General features: G+C 37.7%; 1 pseudogene; it reads right to left on the bottom strand.

Moving 5' to 3' along the window:
- Positions 1 to 12,831: 12,831 nt before the first annotated feature.
- Positions 12,832 to 19,434, bottom strand: part of LOC116095267 — a 47,302-nt pseudogene continuing 40,699 nt past the window's right edge.

Genomic DNA, 19,434 nt, shown 5'->3' with positions numbered 1-19,434 from the left:
GCCCACCTGGCCAGAATCCCTTGTCCCGCGGAACAGGGACCCCGCGAGAAATCCCGGTCTGTGGCACATATACATGTCCATTTGAGACTGCAGGGATGGATACTGGGAATGGACTAACCAATTACTAAGTCTTCCTCTCTCAGAAGTTGTTTCTTGCCCATAGATCTTTGTCAAGAGGTGGGGGTCCCATGAAATTCCATGATGCCACATCTATTGGTTGTTTTGTTGTTCAGGATCTGTTTAGGCAGCCATACTGTTGAGGTATTATGGACATAACATCCGTCTCATTCCTAGGAAATAATCTTCCAGCAGACTTCCTCATCCTCTGCTTCTTACAAACATTCTACTCCCTCTTCACTGTTACCTGAGCCTTGGGTGCAGAGATTGTGACTTCAGTACTTCTCCTGGGCCAGGCATCCCACAATCAGTAGTTCACTGTATTATGATGTATAACAGTGGTACTTCATAATGGTTTCCATCTACTGCAAAGAGAAGTTTTTTTGATGAAAAGTAAGAGTTACCCTTTTCTGAGGATAGAAGGATAAGTATTTTAGAATGCAGTTAATGAATCCATCTGGGGCTAAGGTTTTCTCAGTTTGAATGGTTATTAGCTATTAATTTAGTTTATTTAGTAGATATATACCTGCTAAAATTTTCTATTCCTGTATGAGTTTTGGTTGAGTAAGCTTTGTAAGGAATTAGTTCATTATCTTACTTGTCATGCTTGTGAGCATTCATTCATCGATAGTAATACTTTTTTATCCTTCACTGGACTTGGAATTTGTAGGTATGTCTTTCTATATCACCAGTTTTCACTTTTTGTTCACTCTGTCTGTATTTATTTTCTACTTATCTGCTTATGCCTCCAATCATAATGTCTATGGTTTGTCCTGTGTGCTTGTCCAGAGTTGTTGATTTTTCACTCTGCTAAACTCTTACTTAAGCTAAAATGAAGTTATGATGTCAGTATTAGCTTGGGAGCACTATATACCAAAGAATGTACAAGACTGAATCACCAACCAAAGAGTGAGCATGGGCTGGACCTAACCCACTACACATATGTAGCAGATGAGCAGCTTGGTCTTCCTGCAGGTCCCCCTAACAACTAGGTCAGGGGCTGTCCCTGAGTCTGTTGCCTGCCTGCCTGCCTATGGATCCCATACCCTTAAATGGGAAGCCTTGTGTAGCCTCAGTGGGAAAGAATGTGTCTAGTCTCTCAGTGATTAGATGTGGGGGTAAGGGGGCTGGGGGAGAACTTGTGTGAGGGGGTACTGGGAGAAGAGGAAGGGCGATAATGGGTTGTAAAGTGAGTAAACAAATTTAATTTAAAAATTTAAAGAAAGAAAACTATATATTAACACTTTGAGTAACTGAACAAGGAATACATGACAAATAATATACAATAACCACCTGTGATTTAAACCAGATATGAACCAGAGGGTTCAACATTAAAATTAACATTTTAATTAATGTATCTGAATGTAAAATGAATAAATTAATTAATGAATGAAAAATCTAACTAATGTAATTCTATCATGACAAGCTAACTAAAAAATACCACATGATCATATCAATGGGTATGGAAAAAGTATTTGACAAAATAAAGCAACAATTTATGATTTACTATGAAAAATCTTTAAAGATTAAAAGAGACATCCAAATACCCTACAAAGATAGAACTCCCACCTCTTTCTTCAGGGTTTCTCTGATCCCCAATCTGTTCATGTATTCTTCATATTCTTCCAAATCTAGTCCAAGTTCCATATCCAGTACTCAGGCATAATGTGGTCACCCACATGCAACAAGCATTGAGGATTCTGCGAGGAATTGTCCTACCTGTCACAATTCCTTTCTGCAACACAACCAACATCTTCACATATCCAGATTCCCACTCTCCCCTTCAGGACTTAGCTCTCAGTCTTCCTACCAAGTCTAGCCTAGATCGAACACCTAGTACCCATGCCTAGCCTGGTTTCCTCAACCCGCACTGCAAATGATCAATGGCTTTCTGCCAAGACCCTCTCAACTTAATGCCCAATACTCAGACTCTTCCCACACCAAAACCATCTCTTCCACCTAGCCAGATCTAACCCAACACTCCAGAAATATAGCAGAAAGCACATCTAATTCACAACTCCATGTCCCTCTGTCCATCTGAGTATATTTCACCAAAATAATTTTAAACCTGTAGTCCCAAGACACCTACATCGTCTCTTCTGCCCCAGCCTACACTGTGAATATCACATATAGAACTAAAAAAGAAGACCAAAAGTACTATTGAGAACACAAATAGCAAAACAGAATATCAACAGCATGTTGATCACAATTAACATATACATTTTAGTAATAACACCAAATACAAATGGCCTCATTTCTTCAATCAAAAGGCTGACTGAATGAATCAATAACCAAAATCCATCTATCTGTTGTCTACAAGAAACATATCTTAGCTTTAAATATAGGTATCTCCTTAGAATAAAAGAATGAACAAAAGAATTCCAATCAAATTGGAGCAGGAAGTAAGTAGAAATTGCTACCATAATATCTGACAAAATAGACTTCAAACAAAAGCTAATCAGAAAAGGTAATGAGGGACAGTTAATTCTAATCAAGGGCACAGATACAGAAGACATTACTATTTTAAACAAATATGCACTCAATTCCTAAGCACAAAATTACATTTAAAAAATCTACAACTAGATGTAAAGACACAGATTGAGTTCACTCTTTTTATTTAACTTTTTATTGATTCTTTGTGAATTTCACACAATGTACCCCAATACTATTTATTTTCCCATCCCCTTAAATGTGCCTTCCACACATTCAATCTCCCCTTATGAAGAAAATCTCATTGTGGAAGCTGTAATATGTCACAGTATGTCCCACAGTGTACCCTTCTGTCTACATTGGTTGTAAATGTTTATTGCAATAATTTATTTGTCTGATTTGAGGACTCTGGCTTCTGCTATCAATACTTGATTCTAGTTGGGACTTTCCAACCAAATGTCAAAGAAAAAAATTTTACTCAACCTGGAAACTTTTCTAAAAGGGGCCACATCCTAGAACATAAAACAAGCCTTTATAAATTCAAAAAGATTAAAATAACTCCTTGTAGCCTGTCTGGCCATAATGCAATAAAACTTAAAATTGACAACAAATAATTTTCTGATAAATAAATAACTCATACAGATTAATATAATTTATTGCTGAATGATGAATTGGTCAAGGAATCAAAAAAGAAAGAAAAAGAGTTCTTGGAGCTAAGAGAGCATAAAAACACAACTTAATGAAATCTCTGAGACACACTGATAGCAGTCCTACAAAGGAATTTTATAGATCTAAGTGTATATATTAAAAAATCAAAACAACTCTGAGATTCCACCTCACACCAGTCAGATTGGCTAGGATAAAAAACTCAGGTGACAGCAGATGCTGGCAAGGTTGTGGAGAAAGAGGAACACTCCTTTATTGCTGGTGAAATTGCAAGCTGGTACAACCACTCTGGAAATCAGTTTGGTGGTTCCTTCCAGAAATTGGACATAGAACTACCAGAGGACCCAGCTATACCACTCCTGGACATATACCCAGAAGATGCTCCAACAAGTAATAAGGACACATGCTCCACTATGTTCAAAGCAGACTTATTTATAATAGCGAGAAACTGGAAACAACCCAGATGTCCCTCAACAGAGGAATGGGTACAGAAAATGTGGTACATCTACATAATGGAGTACTACTCAGCTATTAAAAACAATGAAGTTATGAAATTCTTGGGAAAATGGATGGACCTGGAGAATATCATCCTGAGTAAGATAACTCAATCACAAAAGAACACTCATGGTATGCATTCTCTGATAAGTGGATATTAGCCTAGAAGATCAGAATACACAAAGTATAAACCACAAACCATAAGAAACTCAAGAAGAAGGAAGACCAAAGTGAGGATACTTAGTTCCTTCTTAAAAGGGGGAACAAAATACCCATGGAAGGAGTTGTAGAAGCTAACAGAGTCTCTGGAGCAGAGACTAAAGGAAGGACAATTCAGAGACTGTTCCACCTGGGAATCATTGCCATATTCAATTATCAAATCTAGACACTATTATGGATGCCAACAAGTGCTGGATGACAGGAGCCTGATATAGCTGTCTCCTAAGAGGCTCTGACAGTACCTGACTAATACAGAAGTAGAGGCTCACAGCCATCCATGGGACTGAGTACAGGGTCCCCAATGAAGGAGCTAGAGAAAGGAACCAAGGAGCCAAAGGGTTGTATCCCCTTAGGAGGAACAACAATATGAACCAGTACACTCAGAGCTCCCAGGGACTAAAACTCCAACCAAAGAGTACACATGGGGAGACTCATGGCTCCAGCAGCATGCATATAGCAGAGGATGGCCAAGTCAGTCATCAATGGGAGAAGAGGACCTTGGCCCTGTGAATGTTCTATGCCCCAGTGTAAGGGAATGCCAGGGCCAGTAAGCAGGAGGAGGTGAGATGGTGAACACGGGGAGGGGGGAGGGAACAGGAGATTGTTTTAGTTTTAGGTTTTTTTTTATTATTTTATTTTATTTTTATTTTTTCCTTTTTTGGGGGGGAGGGGAACCTAGGAAAGGAGATATTGTAAATATGAAAATATCTAATAAAAAAAGAAAATGAGGGAAAAATCAGAAAGAGCACAAATAAATGACTTAGTGTGCAACTCAAAACATTGAGGAAATAAAAAAAATTGATATAAAGAAATAATTCAAATCAGGGCATAAATACATGAAATAAGAATAAAGACAACATGACAAAGAATCAAGGAAACTGAGAGCTGGTTCTTTCTGAAGGTAGATGAGATTGACAGACCCTTGACTCAACTGACTACAAAAAGGAAAAAATAACTAAAATTAGCAGAATCAGAAATAAACAGGGACACATTACAACAGATAAGAAGGAACTTCATATATTATTATAACAGAATATATTAAAAATCTGTGCTCTACTAAGCTGGAAAATCTAAAATAAATGGATGATTTTCTAGATTAGGTCAAACTACCAAAACCTAATCAAGAAGCCAACAATCGAAGCATACCCATAACAAATGAGAAGATTAAAATAGTAATACTTGGCTTCCAGCTGAAGAAAGTCCAGAACTAGATAGATTCAAAACAGAATTCCAACATATTTTCAAAGAGAATCTCCAGTCAATCCTTCGTAAACTATTAAAGGAAGAAAGAAAGAATAAAAGAAAAAGAAAAAAGAAAGAAAAACAGATAAAGCACTCCCAAACGCCTTCTACAAAACCAGTATTACTCTAGTACTAAAACTAGGTAAGGAAGAACTAAAAAGGAAAACAACAGACCAATATCCCTGGTGAGCATATATTTAAAAATACTCAATAAAATACTTTTAAACAAAGTAAAGACATCTATAAAAAAGATTATCCAATTGGAGGTATTAAAGGGGGGTCTCTGGGAGGAGTGGTGGTACAAAAGGGAAACAAGAATGTGATTTAATTCTATTTACTTAAAATATGCTTTTAAATGTTAACAAATTCAGATAAATTGAAATCATGTAACTTTTCTCATCATAATCCAATAAAAGTAAAAAAAAAAAAAAAAAAAAAAAAAAAAAAAAAAAAAAGAGACTATCCACCATGACCAATTAGGCTTTACCCTGAAATGTAGGAATGGTTTAACTTATTCAAGTCAATAAATGTGGAGGGCTGGTGAGATGGCTCAGCGGGCAAGAGCACTGACTGCTTTACTGAAGGTCCTGAGTTCAAATCCCAGCAACCACATTGTGGCTCACAACCACCCATAATGAGATCTGATGCCCTCTTCTGGTGTGTCTGAAACAGCTACAGTGTACTTACATATAACAAGTCAATAAATGTAATAAACCACATAAATAGGCTCAATGACAAATATCATATGATCGTCTCAATAGATGCATAAACAACATTTTTTCACAAAATACAACATTTCCTTATGACAAAACATCCTAGAAAATGTAGGGCTAGTAGGAGCATACCTTATCCTAGTAAAATTTATAGCCCCTGACCAAGTAGGTGTTAAATGAAGAAAAGCTTGAAGCAATACTACTAAATTTAGGAACTAAGCATGGGTGGCCACTATCCTTATTTATTGTGTTCAAAGTACTAACTGGAGCAATAAGCAAGAGAAGGAAATTAAAGGGATACAAAGAAGGAAAGAAGTCAAAATATGTCTTCTTTCAGGTGTTATGTCTGAAAATTCAAAGACAGAACTTCTAGAACTAATAAACAAACTCAGCAATGTAGCAGGATACAGAATCAACCTGTACAAACCAATTACTATTTTATATATTAACAACAAATCTACAAAGAAAGTGCTGCTAGACATATCCTCATTCACAATAGCCTCAGTGAAGATGAAATATCTAGGAATAAACCTGGCCAAAGAAGTAAGAGACCTGTACAATAAAAACTCCAAGCCTGCGAAGAAAGACATAGTTAAAGATACCACAAGTTGGAAAAATATCCCATGCTCATGGATTGGTAGAATAAATATTGTGTAAAGGAACATTTTATCAAAACCTATTTACTGATTAAGTGCAATCCCAAACAAAATTCACATTTCATTATTTCCAGAAATAGAAAAACACCACTCTAAAATTCACAGGGAACCACAAAAGACCCTAGATAACTAAGACAATCCTGAACAAAAATAATGGTGGTAAAAGGATTAACACTCCAGATCTTAAGATATATTGTTGAATCATAATAATAAAAACAATGTAGTGATGGCACAGAAATAGACATGCAGACAAATGTAAGAAAACCCAAGCCCCCAATGTTAACACATGTAATTACAGCATTTAACAACTGACAAAGATGCCAAAAGCTAAGAGGCTCTGCCAGTGCCCAATTAGTACAGAAATAGAGGCTCACAGCCATCCATTGGACTGAGCACAGGGTCCCCCAGTGAAGGAGCTAGAGAAAGGACCCAAGGAGCTGAAGGGTTTGCAGTCCCATAGGAAGAACAACAATATGAACTAACCAGTAACCCCAGAGCTCCCAGGGACTAAATCACCAACCAAAGAGTACACATGGTGGGACTCATGGCTCCAGCTGCATATGTAGCAGAGGATGGCCTAGTCAGTCATCAATGGGAGTAGAGGCTCTTGGTCCTATGAAACCTCTATGCCCCAGTCTAGGTGAATTCTAGGGCCAGGAAGCAGGACAGCATGGGTTGATGAGCAGGGGGAGTGGGGAGGGAATAGATTTTTTTTTTTCCCCGAAAGGGAAACCAGGAAAGGGGATATCATTTGAAATGTAAATAAAGAAAATATCGAATAAAAAAAAGTTCTCTTGTCAGCTCAAGATATATTTTGATCCCCTAGGACCACATCTGTATCAACTCTCGTATGTTGACAAAAAGGAAACATTTTTCTGTCACAGTGTAGTGCAGGAAGTTTCTCAACACTGATGCTCATCTTTCTATCAGTTATAACACTTTCTTAGCACCAGTCTGAACCCATGCTCCCTTGAAATCTCTGCTGAACAAAGCAGGCCATTATATTCACTTTACTCAAACTCTCAAAACACAACCTGATTCTTGGCCAAAATATCACAGCCATCAACCCTTCTCCAGTTCCTGGTAGAGGCCTTGCTACTCTATAAAACCTCATGAACCAAGCCTCCACTGTTGACATTTCTCTATATATTCTTATCTTCCAAGATCCCCCCCCCAAAAATATCCCACAACTTTCATTTTTTTCAAACCCCAAATTCCAAACCTTTCAATATTTCATTCATAAAATAATTCAAATGGCACAAGAACCATATCATCAGATTAGTTACAACAATGACCTCACTTCCTGAGAACAAATTTCTTAGTTTCGTTTGTCATTGTGAAAAGTACTTTGACAAAGAAACAACTTAGCAGCAAATGGAGGCTTCTGTTAGCTCATTGTGACAAGTTACTCCATCATAATAGGTAAGTTGAGGTAGCACAAGTTTGAAACAATCACATTATATCCTCAGGCAAGAAGAGAAAGATTACATTTACAGACACTCACTAGTGTCTTTCCTTTCTATACTTGTATACAGAGTCCAGGCCACAACAAAAGCAGAGATGCTTTCCAGAGCAGGCTAAGCTTCCCATATCATTTAATATATTAAAAACAATCCCTCACAGATTAATCTGATCTAGACACTCTCTCATTAAAATCTTCTTCAAAAGGGTTTCTAGATTATGTTAAATTGACAATAAAACTAACCATCACATAGTCTACCAACATATATATATATGTATATGCATATGTATATGTATATATATGTATATGTATATGTATATGTATATGTATATGTATATGTATATATACAAGATACATTGAAAGACACCACTCTGGAGAAAGAAATCAAAGAATGTATGGAACATAGAATAATTCAATAATCTTAGGATACCAGTTCTGCCCAAATTTATCTACTAACTCAAGGCCATTATTACCAAAATCAAAGAAAGTTATTTTATAAACTCAACAAACTGATTCTAAAAAAAATAATAGTAAGTGGAAAGACAAAAGAACAAGAATGCCCAACAAAATACTGAAAGAGAAAAAAATTTCTCTGACATTTTCAACTAATCTTTGACAAGTGAGCAAAGATAGCACCCTGAAGCAGAGAATTTTTCTCAAAATATGGCTGCTGAAACAATTTGTATGTTCAAATAAGTGAATCTAGACAGGTACTTGACATTTTTTCAAACTCTAACTCAAATACATCATTGTCTTGAATGTAAAATGCAAAGCCATGGGGGCTGGAGAGATGGCTCAGCAGTTAAGAGCACTGACTGCTCTTCCAGAAGTTCTGAGTTCAACTCTCAGCAACCACATGGTGGCTCACAACCATCTGTAGTGAGATCTGATGCCCTCTTCTGGTGTGTCGGAAGATGACTACAATGTACTTACTTACATATAATAAATAAATAAATCTTTAAAAAAAATGCAAAGCCATTAAGTTCCTGGAAAAGAACTTAAAAGAAAACCTAGGTAATCATGGATAAGGCAAGGGTTTAGGGAGGAAAGAACAAAGGAACAATCCATGAAGAAAGTTACTAATACACTAGACTAATCAAATTTAAAATTGGGATTCAAAAAAATACCAGTAGAACAAAATAACAATCAGAAGTATCCAAGAAAGCACTTGTGTAAAATACCTGTAAAAGGTTGTTATCTAAAGCAATCGTTAACATTTGACAATATCAAAACAATAAAATTACAAAATAGACAAAGACGTTAACAGAAACCTTTCCAAAAGTCATATACAGCTGGCAAGTGAGCTCATGTCATCACATGTCATTGTGGAAATGCAAAATAAAGCAAGAATCCATCCCATGCTGATTATAACTATCAAACTCCTGTACACTGAAGGCAGCAAATGTTGGGAACCATCATTGCCAACAGAAATGTAAACTAGTGCAGCTAGATCCAATTGAAAATTATGACTACACAAAATCCTGCGCATGAACATTTATAGCAAGTTTATATATAATGTTCAAAATGTTTGAATTATCAATATGTCCCTCAATAGTTTATCTATAAATAACAGTAATCTAGTCAGTTGAATTTTATTCAACACTAAAAGAAATAACCTATTGAGCCATAAAAAGACATAAAGCAGTCTTAATTGAAAGTTTCAGAATGAATGCAGAAAAGGCTACATACTATAAGAGTTCAACTCTGACATTTAAGAAAAGACAAAAAGATTAATGGTTTGTAGTTTGAGTAAAAGGAATGACTAAGAGAGCATAAAGGAATTTTAGGGACATAAATCTATTTAGTATGATACAATGATGATGGGTACATGTTATATATTTGTTTAAAGAATGTGGTAAATCTGTTTACTTTAGATACAACCAGAATAATCCTTTTTTTATTAGATATTTTCTTTATTTACATTTCAAATGATATCTCCTTTCGAGTTTCCCCTCAAAAAAAAAAAAAACTGCTTCCTCCTCCCTCCCCCTGCTCACCAACCCACCCTCATCCACTTCCTGGCCCTGGTATTCCCTACACTGGGGCATAGAATCTTCATAGGACCAAGGGCCTCTCCTCCCATTTATGACCAACTAGGACATCCTCTGTTATACATATGCTGCTGGAGCCATGAGTCCCACCATGTATACTCTTTGGTTGGTGGTTTAGTCCCTGGGAGCTCTGAGGGTACTAGTTAGTTCATATTGTTGTTTGTTCTAAGAGGCTGCAAACCCTTCAGCTCCTTTGATCCTTTCTCTAGCTCCTTCATTGGGGACCCTGTACTTAGTCCAATAGATAGCTGTGAGCCTTTACTTCTGTATTAGTCAGGCACTGTCAGAGCCTCTCAGGAGACAGCTATATCAGACTCCTGTCAGCCAGCACTTGCTATCATCCACAATAGTGTCTGGGTTTGATGATTGACTATGGGAAGGATTCCCAGGTGGAGCAGTCTCTGGATTGTCCTTCCTTTAGTCTCTGCTCCATAGTTTGTCTCTGCAACTCCTTCCATGGGTATTTTGTTCTCCCTTCTAAGAAGGAACGAAGAATCCACACTTTGGTCTTCCTTCTTCTTGAGTTTCTTGTGGTTTGTGGATTGTATTTTGCATATTCCGAGCTTCTGGGCTAATATCCACTTATCAGTGAGTGCATACCATCTGTGTTCTTTTGTGATTGGGTTATTCTCCAGATCCATCCATTTCCCTAAGAATTTTATAACTTCATTGTTTTTAATAGCTGAGTAGTACTCCATTGTGTAGATGTACCACAATTTCTGTATCCATTCCTCAGTTGAGGGACATCTGGGTTGTTTCCAGTTTCTGGTTATTATAAATAAGGCTGCTATGAACATAGTGGAGCATGTGTCCTTATTACATGTTAGAGCATATTCTGGGTATATACCTAAGAGTGGTATAGCTGGGTCCTCTGGTAGTATGATGCCAATTTCCTGAGGAACTGCCAAACTGATTTCCAGAGTGGTTGTACCAGCTTGCAATCCTACCAGCAATGAAGGAATATCCCTCTTTCTCCACAACCTTGCCAGCATCTGCTGTCACCTGAGTTTTTTAATCCTAGCCATTCTGACTGGTGTGGGGTGGAATCTCAGGGTTCTTTTGATTTGCATTTCCCTGATGACTAAGGATGTTGAACATTTCTTTAGGTGTTTCTCTGTCGTTCAGTATTCCTCAGTTGAGAATTCTTTGTTTAGCTCTATACCCCATTTTTAATAGGGTTATTTGATTCTCTGGGGTCTACATTCTTGAGTTCTTCGTGTATATTGGATATTAGCCCTCTATCAGATGTAGGATTGGTAAAGATCTTTTCCCAATCTGTTTGTTGCCATTTTATCCAATGACAGTGTCCTTTGCCTTACAGCAGCTTTGTACTTTTATGAGGTCCCATTTGTCAATTTTTGATCTTAGAGCATAAGCTATTAGTGTTCTGTTCAGGAAATATTCCCCTGTCCCCATGTGCTCGAGTCTCTTCCCCACTTTCTTTCCTGTTAGTTTCAGTGTATCTGGTTTGATGTGGAGGTCCTTAATCCACTTGGACTTGAGCTTTGTACAAGGAGACAGGAATGGATCAATTTGCATTCTTCTACATGCTAACCGCCAGTTGAGCCAGCATCATTTGTTGAAAATGCTGTCTTTTTTCCACTGGATAGTCTTAGCTCCTTTGTCAAAGATCAAGTGACCATAGGTGTGTGGGTTCCTTTCTGGGTCTTCAATTCTATTCTGTTGATCTACCTACCTGTCACTGTACCAATACAGTTTTTATCACAATTGCTCTGTAGTACAGCTTAAGGTCCGGGATGGTGTTTATACCAGAGGTTCTTTTATTGTTGAGAATAGTTTTTGCTGTCCTAGGTTTTAACAAGAATAATCCTAATATAAAGGGTGGAGTGTAGGTAATTTTGATGTGTAAGTGTAATTAACTGTGACAAATACATTACTCTGGGGAGAATACTGACACTAGGGCATGATTCCAGGATGATGAGGGAAAGAAAGAATATGAGAATTCTTTCTTTTCCCCAAACTTTCTGTTAGACTAAAACATTTATTTAAAAAAATTTTTTTCTGCTGGGAGTGGCCATACATGCTTTTAATTTCTGCATTCATCAGGTGAAGATAGATGAATCTCTATGAGTTTGAGGTCAACCTTGTCTGCCTAGTGAGTTCCAGGCTATCCAGAGTACACAGTGAGACCTTGTCTAAAAATAATAATAATGATTATTTATGATTTAGAGTAATTTATTATTATTGTTATTATTATCATGATTAGGTTTATTCTTTTTCTTTCATGTGTAATTGTTTTGTGTACAGGTATACATGCCACCTCTTGCCCACTGACATCACAAGAGGGCATCAGATGTTCTGGAACTAGAGTTACAGATATTTGTAAACCACCATATGGGAAATTAAACATAGGTCCTGTTCAAAAGCCACAAGTGCTGAGCCATCTCTCCAGGCCCCTATAATATTAATTTTTAAAAGCAAATGTAGCATAGTCCTATAATCCAAGTTTGAGCAGTATAATTGAGGTAAAAAGGAGTTCAAGGTCAGCCTAATTGGGAGCCTGTTTCTAGCTAATAATAATGACTTTCTTTTTTTTTTTTTTCAAATCCACCTGTGTGTTATTTTTAAAAAAAGAAACCAACCCAAAGACAGCGAGGCTCACAGGCTGGCATGCCAGTGGTCTCGACATAAAGCGCTTCTAGGGTGGCAGGTTCATCTTTGGCTCCAACTTCCTGAAGTGCGTGGACAGGCAGGCCCAGAAATCTCAGCCTTGCAGGGACACCTGCTCAGAGATCCTGGCGACACACTGTAGGCCTCAGTCACTGCTGCTCGCTGGCTGAGAGTCGGCGGACGGGTCTTATTGCTGGAGCACACCTTGAGAGCAGGGTTGGCGGTGCCATGTAGGCCTTCTGGCTTCACCTTGCTGCTGAGCTGGAGCTCTATGCCATTCACACAAACAGCCTTGGGCAGGCTGTGGCTCTCTCCATTCTGACCCACTTCCTCTTCCAGGACCTGTCCAGGCACTGTGAAGTCCTGGATGTAGATGATGTGGTCCTCAAGGTCAAACAAGTCCTCATATTCTTCCTCCTCTCCACGGCCCGCTGTGCAGGTCCTACAAGTACGGCACTACGGTCAATACTGGGCCAGGATCCTTAGTGTCTGGGCTTGGTGGGATAAGCCTCAGCCAGAGGGTGTTTCTTCCGAAACCAGCTGTGCTACCTAATCTGTTGGATATAGAACCTCTTGGCCAGCTCGTATTCCAACATCCCTCGGAGTAGGTCAGAGAGAGAGTGGTGGACCACAGTCACAAAGGATGGTGAAGTCTCCTCTCCCAATTGGTTCTTTACACCCTTAATCTGTTAATATGATGAGTTACATTAATTTCCCAAAGTCAGAAAAGAAAAAAGCCCAAAGATCAGAAGAATCAAAACAGCATCTCTTCATAAGTCTGTCTACTCAGAGAGTGGTGTTATTCATAAGAAATGATTTCTCATACCAAAAATATTGAAGGTATCTAAGAATAATATCTAAAACTGCTATGTTTAAACAATGTACTACTAATCCTCATAAGCTGATGGAAATAATCCTACTAATTTACTGAACAGAGATAATTCTCAAAAATAATTATTTTGTTGACAATAAAATGGCTGTATATGATTTCCTATCAGTTTCAGTTTTACACATTTATTGCTATTTGCTAAATCATTATGTAGAATATCCTTTATGCCTTTGTTCAGCTGTAAACAACACCATTAAAATATGTGTTTTCAAAAAAAATAAATACTACAACAGGCCATGCATAGAAAGTTTCAGAGCAGCAAAAACTGATCTATAGTGAACACCATCAGAACAATGCTTACCTCCAAGGCTTCAGTCAGTCATTGTTTGGGACCAACATAAGGGAATGTTCTGGGTCAGAACAATGCTTACCTCCAAGGCTTCAGTCAGTCGTTGTCTGGGTCCCAGCATAAGGGAATATTCTGGGTCATGTTAATGCTCTGCACATTGAAGGAATTTTGATTAAATATATGCTCACATTTATCAAAAATTTCCCAGAAATACTTTTAATTAAGTCTCTTGTACTTAACTGTAGGTAAATTTTATCTTTAAAACAAAGAACAACCATAAAATTTTAATTAGTGATATTAATGGTGAAGTTTAAGAATGAAATATACAGGTTTCATTGACTACTCTCGTAACTGGATCTTTCTGAGTACTGAGAAAGAAATATGCATGATATTAGGTGTTTCAAACAATGAGACAATATTGGACTGGCCTCAAACCAGGGATTATAAGCACAAATGATCTTTTCTGGTGTCCATTTCTTTAGACCATTAAAGTAGATGTTCATCAAAGACTGTCAGCCATCATGTGGTGACCTAGGTGACTACCCTAATATTAGCTCTTTCAAAAATATCCAATAAATCTGTACTGAATAATTAAAAGTAAAGTAAACCAAATCTTTAAAAAAATCACTAATGCTGATTTATGGTAATTAGCAATATAATTATATATTTATATATTTGTTGATTATTGACACAACTTTGAAATATAGTTTACAAAGCATATGTGTGCATTCTGTAATGCATACTATAGAGAAGAGAATAAATGTGTCTATTATTCCTTGTGATGTTATCAATTACTAATTAAACCTCATGTTTCTCAGTCTTGAACAACAACAAGAAAGAGTAAAGTATACAGGGCTGGTGAGATGGCTTTGGTGCATAAAGCCAACATGATGGAAAGAAGTAGCTGACTCCAAACCTTGTCCTTTGGCCTCCACATGTGGACTAGGGGACACACATGTACATATGTGCACATGCACACTAAATAAATGCAACAGAAATTAATAAAAAGAATGAAGTATACATTGAAATTATAAAGTGAGTTTTAAAGTGAATCCATCAATTAAAAATGCATGACAAAGCAAACAAACTGAACTGTTATTTAAAATACAGATTTTTGAGTAAATTATCTTTGTTTTCTTTTATTGGAGAATGACATAATTTTCCCTCCATTGCATAGGATTTTTATGGACATAATACCCCGAGTCAACATTTTCTTCCTTCAGCTTTGAAGAATTGTTTATCATTTACCCTGGCCTGCATGGTTTCTTAAAAGAAAATCATTATCATGTGAACTGTTTTCTCTTAGAAGTAGTTTCTAGATTTTTCATTATAATTGTCAAAAGTTTGGCTACAGTGTTTCTTTGCAAAGATCACTTTGACTTACATGCTGTGGGGTTCATTCATCTTGGATGTATATTGTCCACGTATATGTCAGATTTGGAGAATTGCCACAGGTCATTTCTTTGAATACTCTTTTGGTCCAGAGCTTCAGTCTAGCTGAAGCTGTTCTATAGACCTAAAATGTTATCAGACAACAAGTTTTAGCTATGGGGTCTGTAAAAGATAATTGATTGGCTAAGTCAATAGATTACACAAGTCTTTTCTATTAGCCACAAGCTGATAGTTTTGCAAGAAATGGCTGTTCCAAGGGGCTTATTCTAGCCCAGGATAAGGTAATTAGTTTCTGGACCTGTAACATCCTAAACTCTTCACAGTACTAAAATTCTAATTAGTTCCTCAGTCTCTCCAGACACCAGACTCCAGAAGTTTTCACACACACACACACACACACACACACACACACACACACACACACACACAAACACAAGTTGTGCACAGAGGAAAAAGAACTCTTGCATAGCACAAGTGCACATTCAGGAAGCCAATCTCTCCTGGAGTGTTTGAGGATTTAAGGGTCTTTGATGGGCTGGAATGGGACTTCTTCCTTAGTTTAGGGTTGGTCATGTTAAACAAAGAAAGAAAGTCTTATAATCCCACAACACTGGATAAGTATGACCTGGTTAGTTAGGACTTGAGTTTTGCCAGACTGGTATGCAGGCAGGAGACTCTAACTGATGATATGCTTTTGTTTTAAGCTGCCATACCTTTGTCTCTGGTTAAAGGGGTTAGGAAGAAGTCAGAAGTCTGCTGTCTTTGTTATTTGTCTGCTCCTTTCCCAGTCTAATTTTATCCCTCCTAACCAGACCCTTCATAAGCATGATCCACCTCAGTGTTCCCCTGGAGAGTCATAGCTTGTACCCCATGTCAAGTTTGCCCACCTTCCCTCAATAAGACAACTAAAAGAGCTAAATTAGTAGTGTACAACAGAAAAGGATGTATTTAATGTTGGTACATTGGGAAGGTATTCAAAGAGATCCAGCAAAGACCCCAGGAACTATCTTGGAAGTCCAAAAGTGAGAGTACCATTTAAATAAAAGGCCAAAGATATGACCACCTAAACACTCTCAGTTAAGGTGCGATTCTGCCCCACCATTGACACACTCATGTCTCATCCTGTAAGGTGGTCTGACCAGTGTTTAGAACTACATAAAATCTCTTTCCAGGAAACAGGCTTCTCCTCTGGCTGGCACCTTTTCCTTCACCCAACATGACATGCCTGGGAAAATTCCCATTTCATTGGAGTACAATAGTCTGAGAGACTGAGAGACACAAATATCATCTTAGACTTGTAGTTCTCAATCTGTGGGCTGTTACCCCTTTGACTAACCTGTATCTTCAAAAACATTTATACTCCTTGGCTGGGCAGTGGTGGTGCACGCCTTTAATCCCAGCACTTGGGAGGCAGAGGCAGGTGGATTTTGGAGTTCAAGTCCAGCCTGGTCTACAAAGTGAGTTCCAGGACAGACAGGGCTATGCAGAGAAACCCTGTCTCAGAAAAAAAAATTACACTTCAATTAATACCATGTTCCAATGGGGGTAACAATTTCATGAACTGTTTAAATTGACAGAACAAAAAAAAAAATCCATAAATGGAGACACTTTTCAAATACATTTGTGGATTCATCAGGTGGCAAGTTAGGTAGAACCCTATTATAGGCCTTGGATGGTACTAAGAAACACTCTTAGCCCTTTGATCACTGGAAAGCTAAGATTTTGCTCAAATTAATATATTACAAAAGGTCTTTATGTGTTTGTCAGGATTTTAGGTATGACAGAGTAGAGTAAGGTGAAAGGAATGGCTATTTAGTAGGCTGAAGGTCATTCACAATAATTGTAATTAGGCCCTAGAACTGCAATATTCTAAGTTCTCTACATGTTGCAGTTTTAATCAGTCAGCCTTTGCAGACACAGCTTCTTCCCAGCTCTTCTCATCCATGGCAACTTTTGTGACATAAAGATTATCTTTGTGACATCATTATTGGACTTTCTGTTGGGTATGTTTTTTCCATTGTGTAATTGCTCCATTGTTTTCACATGATCTTGAAATGATTGTTAAATTATTCCATTTTGATTTTGTTTGTTCCATTTTATTCTTTCTATTGAGAAAAGGGAAAGTGTGCACGTTGGGAGGCTGGTTCAAGAATCCCACCCCCATCTTGTCTGTCCCAGGTTGATGTGCAGCATTCAGTGTCCTGTACTGTCTAGATGTGGCCTCCAGTAGGAAGAAACAGGCTGATCATGTATTTGCTGAGACAGTGCACATGCATCACACCTCCCCTCAAGACACAGGAACAGAACAGTTAAGTCAGGGAGACCAAAACTAACTTCCTGTTTCTAGGACTATTGTGATAAAACCAGAGTAATCAGTCTATTTCTAACCACAAGCATTTGTGGGGGTGGAATTACCTCTTTTATATTATTTAAAAATCTTCAAAAGTCCCTTAGTAATATGGTATCTTCTCTTTTTGATAAGAACCTTCTTTGGTTAAGTCTAATTTTATGCTAATAAATTAACAGTATGAAGCCTCTATACAGACTCTGGGTGGGGACTGGCTACCAGGAATATCGAGTGATTGATGATATCTGCAGCCTCATTAATAAATTTCACCAAAGGAAGAGAGGGTATGCCTGAACATTAAGCCCTACACATGTTTGCTTGTTTGATTGTTTGTTTTTAATTCAGAGTCTCTCTATATAGTCCTGGCCTTCCCAGAACTCGCTAAACAGACCAGGCTGGCCTCAGACTTTCAGAGGTCCACTTGCCTCTGCCTCCCAAGTGCAGTGACTAAACATGTATGCCACCCTACCCGGCACCTAGACAAATCACAAACACTGATATTTTAAGATGCTCTGGACTGGTGACCCCAATGACATTCTAGTATGTAGCAGGTCACATCAGAGAATGTGAGCCCCAGACCACACTCTTCTCAAGTGGTACATTTGTAATTTCCTAATAAGCAAGAATCAAGTCCATCTCTTAAGCACTTCTAGCAAATTGGTGGAATCAAAATGGGCAACATTGTTTTACTCAATTTTTTTATCTAGTCCACCAATTATGGATATGGGAGACTGGAACTTTTATTCAGTATCTAAATGGGACAATTGATGGAACTGAAACCTTAACTTTTATATCTCTTACTCCAGGTAGATAATGTGAAATTTTAAACCCTGGGAAAAGAGTGGAAACAATGTTTGATAAAAACTTCCTTGTGTTTTACAGCAATATGAAGGTGACAAGGGTGACTCCTTAGCCAGCAGATCAGAGCTGCTACACCTAGGTGACTTGGTATCTTTCCCAAAAATTCTGGGAGACTGTACACTGTACTGTAATGCTAGCCCAGCCTCAATCGCTGTAGCAGCTCACCTTACACAGTGCCTTCTGTGGAATGCTCCATATGTCTTTCTATTTAGGAGTGATACATCTTTTTTTTACAAATCTTCTTAACATTACTGTAGATTCAACTGCAGTTGTAAAAATAAAAAGTAGAAACCTTGTCAATAACTTATCCAGTTACCTTTATGGCAACTAACATCTTGTAATAGTAAAGTGTATTATCCCAATAAAGATCTCTATAATGACACTACAGTTACATTTTCCTTGCAATGGGATTGTCATGGTACCACTCATCACCTGCTAATATTGGACAATCTGTTCTTCCTTTCTATAATTTTGTTTCTTTATTAATATCATGTACACATAGTTTGTAACCTTAGTTTTTTCATTTGTTAAGATTACTAAATAATTATCCAAGTTCTTCCATGTTTCAACCAATAGTTAACTCTTGTATCTTTCAGATGAAATAAGTCCCTCACCTACATAGCCTTATGCCAGTTTCTGGTTCCATTACACCATTTTCTATTCTCTTTACTCTTCTTCACTACTTAATACTTTCTCTCTCTCTCTCTCTACCCTCCTAATCTATCCCTTATTACTACTACTTTTTCTTCCTCTTCTTCTTTCTACTCCTCCTCCTTCTCCTCCTCTTCTTCACCTTCACTCCTCCTCCTTTTCCTCCTCTTCTTTCTACTCCTCCTCCTTCTCCTTCTCTTCTTCATCTTCACTCCTCCTCCTTCTCCTCCTCTTCTTCATCTTCACTCCTCCTTTTTCTCCTCCTCTTCTTCACCTTCACTCCTCCTCCTTCTCCTCCTCTTCTTCTTTCTACTCCTCCTTCT

The sequence above is a fragment of the Mastomys coucha genome, unplaced genomic scaffold (genome assembly GCF_008632895.1).
Source record: "Mastomys coucha isolate ucsf_1 unplaced genomic scaffold, UCSF_Mcou_1 pScaffold18, whole genome shotgun sequence".
NCBI classification, from domain to species: domain Eukaryota; kingdom Metazoa; phylum Chordata; class Mammalia; order Rodentia; family Muridae; genus Mastomys; species Mastomys coucha.
Note: the sequence above shows the minus strand (reverse complement) of the source record. Positions and strands in the feature narration are given on the sequence as shown.